The sequence below is a fragment of the Olea europaea genome, chromosome 9, assembly GCF_002742605.1.
Source record: "Olea europaea var. sylvestris chromosome 9, O_europaea_v1, whole genome shotgun sequence".
Taxonomy (NCBI): Eukaryota; Viridiplantae; Streptophyta; class Magnoliopsida; order Lamiales; family Oleaceae; genus Olea; species Olea europaea.
In genome coordinates, this window is record NC_036245.1 from 14,819,276 (window position 1) to 14,823,649 (window position 4,374).

The following is a 4,374-nucleotide window of genomic DNA, read 5'->3' on the forward strand; positions in this document are numbered from 1 at the left end:
GGCTGAGGGCATGCCATCTTCTACGATTGTTGATGAGGTAGTGTTTGCTTCACTTCTATTTCTATCTTGTTAGTTGTAGTGAGGATATTAAATATTGGCAATTTTCTTTGCAGGATGCTAACAAAATTGTGCGTTCTATCCAAGACTTGTTCGCTTCCTGGGGGCAAGTTCAGACGTCTCGCCCTGCTCCATCTGATCGTCCTACTGCTTTTTCAGAGAAAGATTTGAAGTTTCTCAAGGAGTTGATATTTGAGTACGTATCCTTCATGGATATGGATATTGGAAGGGCTAGTGCTGCCAGACACAAAGACAAACTTGAGCACTTGAGTGCGAAGTTGGAGCAAGCACTGACGCTTCCGTCGCTCAATCTTTCTGCCGATTTTAAAGCGACGTTAAAGGTTATCCACTCTGATGTCCTTTCTTTGCTGGCCAAGAATGTTGAACTAAAGGCCAAAAGTACTCAATATCTTCGAGTCATAGCTGAGAAAGAGTTTTTGCGTATGGAGATTAACAAGGCTGAGGACGAGTTGAAAGAAATCTCTTCCGAAGTCATGGTTGAAGACTCTTTGATGGTTAACTTGGCTGCTCAGATGAGGGAACTTCAAGCCAAAATGGACGACTGCAGGGCGAGAATGGCTGCTAAAAAGCGCAACGCCTCCTAGGGAATTGAGCGAACTAAGTCTTTGGTCGAGCAGTACAAGAAGTTGGAAGTTGATGATGATGTCGCGGCTGAATTGAACATCACTTCCTCTCGGCAGAACGAGGATTGGGAAAAACTCAAGGAACGAATTCGTTCAGTATGGAGTAGACTGTAATTAAGACATATGATGTCTTTTTTTTTTTTGTAATTCGATTTTTTCCCTTTGTAACTTTGTTCATCATTAATGAACATTAACTTCTTGTACATTTATTTGATGTTTGTTTTTTAGTCGTCAATTCTTTAAGCATTTAACTGCTTTGTGCTAAAAATCTTGTCCATCTTCTTTTGATATTCCCACCACTTTTCCCAAGATTTTGGGCTATTTAATTCCGTTTATTAGGCAGAAATGTGGTTGTTCATATTCTGTCTCTTCGTCTCCACCGCCCTATAAATGCTTCGCATTTTTCATCTTCTATCTTCATTTTTTTCTTCGAAACTAATTTGCTGCCATTGCTTTGGCATTCTGACAATCAATCCGATCCAAAATGGACTGTTTAGTCCGTCCATTTCTCTATTTACCTTGATGTCACCTTTGGTGTGGGAGGTATAAGAAATATTTTCTGGCCAGCAGCGAAGTTTTTTCCTTCAAAATTCTTCCCATCGTCTCTTTGTCCTTTACAAGGAGTCGATGATGGAAGATAATTTTTGGGCTGCTTGTGGGCCACTTTGCTTGTTGAGGGTGCTTCTCAGCTTGCTTGCTGAGAGTGCTTCTCAACCTCTTTGCTTGCCATTGCAGCGATGCATTTAGGAAGGTGGTGAGACCAGTACACCCTCTTACTCGGCGATCCCACCATTGTAGCGATGCATTTAGGAAGATAGTAAGGCCAGTACACCCTCTTACTCGGCGATCCCATCATTGCAGCGATGCATTTAGGAAGGCGGCGTGAGGCTTACTCAGCGATCAACCGGGAGATTAGATTACTTTTAATTGTATTTCGTAGAGCATCCATTATTTGTATTTTTGTATTCTTATAATGAACGTTTGATAATAAAGGACTTCACTTGAACGTATTTCGCTCTGACCTTGTTATCCTTTAATCGTTCAACATATTTGATTATGATTTTATCTGTTCACATTCCCATAAAGAAGGAACATATTTTTTCAAATATTTACCGTTAATGAATCTCACGTGCTTGGTGCCGTCTAAATCCTTCAAGTGATACGCTCCATTGGGCAACACACTGTTTATTTTGTATGGTCCTTCCCAATTGGACGACTACTTCCCGTACTTTGAATCTTTGCTATCCAAAGGGAGTATTGTCTTCCAAACTAGTTCACCCAGGCTGAACGACTTAGCTATAACTTTTTTATTATAAAACTTAGCCATTTTTTGTTTTTGCACTCGTAATCTATCTAAGACGTCCAACTTTAATTCGTCTAACCCCAATAAATTTTGAATTAGTGATTCGGCATACTCATCATCATTCAACTTATGCTGCAAGCACACTCTGATCGATTGCACGTTGATTTCCATAGGCAAAACAGCCTCCTGTCCATAAACAAGTTGGAAATGAGTAACCTTGGTACTTGACCGAGGTGATGTCCTATAAGCCCATAAGGCCTTGTTCAGACATTCGTGCCAATTTCTGGCATTTTCATCTATCATCTTTCTGATGATATTTTTTAAAATCTTATTAGAAGATTCCGCTTGTCCGTTGGATTGAGCGTAGTATGGTGTGGAGTTTACTAATTTAACCCCAAACTCGCTCAAAAATTTGTTTACTTGATCCCCATTCAAAGATGTTCCGTGATCTACCATTATTGTTTGTGGAATTTCAAACCTATAAATAATGTGATCGCGGATGAACTCTATAATATTTTTCTGGGTGATCTCTTTCAAAGGTACCGCTTCTACCCATTTGGTGAAATAGTCGGTTGCAATTATAACAAAAGTATGTTGCTTGGACGATGGGGGATAAATCTTCCCTATCAGGTCTATCGCCCAACCCTTGAACGGCCAAAGTTTAATAATAGGTGCCATTTCTCGTGCTGACGCCCTTTGTATTGGACCATGCTTTTGGCATGCTAAGCAACTCTTTGCATACCGAACGCATAGTTCTTCCATCTTTGGCCAAAAATATCCACTCCTAATAATTAACCATCTCATCCTTTGGCCAGCTTGATGAGCTCCACATATCCCTTCGTGTACTTCAGCCATGATCGTCTTAACTTCTTGCAAACTTACACACTTTAGCAATACACCATCAGAGCGTTTCTTAAACAACTCTTCATCTATTAGTGTGTAATTCAGCAAACATAGCTTCATTTTCCTACTAATCCCTCCATTAGGTTCTTTAAGGAACCCTTTAATCTCTGTTCTCCAATCCACTGCATCCCCATCTTGTATGCAGTGGAGTTCAATCTTTCTCGCCCTTCTTTGAGTCACGGGCAATATGATTCCATACTCACAAGTAGACTTCCAATTCAAAACCTTTGAGTACCCTGATGCCATTTGGGTTAACTCATTTGCCACGTCATTATATATCCTATTAACGCATTGGAGTTCTACTTGATCGAATTCTTCTAATAATTCTTGGGCGATCTCGTATTGACTTATAATGGAATCACTTTGGCATTTAAAATCACCGATCAATTGATAGATCACCAATTGAGAATCGTCCCTAACGATCACACTTCTTACTCCCATATCTATCATTAGTTCTAGGCCTACAATTAAGGCTTCATATTCGGCTTGATTGTTGGTGCACATTCTGTCTAAAGTGAATGCGAACTTGTAGCAAATCCCTAAAGGATTAATCAATGCTACTCCTACTCCTGCACCTTTAGAAGTTTTTGATCCATCGAAATACAACACCCAAGGTTTTAACTCGAACGAATGGATTTCTAGTTCGATCTCTTCAGGCTTATCAAGGCATGGGTGATCGGCTAGAAAGTTAGCCAAAGCCTGATTTTTTACTGCCTTTTGAGGTATATATTGTATTTCGAATTCTGATAAAGCTAGTGTCCAAAGGCCTACCCTTTGGTGTAAAATAGGGCGCGAGAACATATACTTAACTAAATTTACCTTAGAAATTAAATAAACGGTTACGAGCCGTAAATAAGCCCTTAATTTTGTACATGTGAAATACAATGCAAGACATAATTTTTCGATAGCAGAGTAATTACATTCACATTTCGTTAACCGTCTACTTAAGTAGTAAATTGCCGTTTCTTCACCAAATTGGTCTTCCTGTGCGACCATTCTAGCTATTGATTCTTTTTCAACCGATACATACACTTTCATTGGCCGTCCTTGGATTGATGACACCAACACTGGTGGACTTGATAGATATGTCTTCAGGCTTTCAAAAACCTTTTGATGTTCTTCTTTCCAAACGAATTTGTCCTGATTTTTCAGCTTTAAGAGCGGCGAAAAGGCTTTAGTTCGCTCTACACAGTTAGAAATAAAGCGTTTTAAAAAGTTTACTTGGCCTAGAAACCTTTGCAACTCCTTTTTGTTGCTAGGTGGTTTGACTTCTAAAATAGCATTCGCTTTATTTTTATCAAGTTCAATCCCTCTCTTGTGTACTAAGAAACAAAGAAAGTTCCCTGCATTAACACCAAATGCACACTTCAAGGGATTCAACTTTAGCTTATATTGCTTCATTCGTTCAAACGAACATCTTAACTGTTCGAAATGGTCCTCTTCTTTAATGGACTTGACTACTATGTC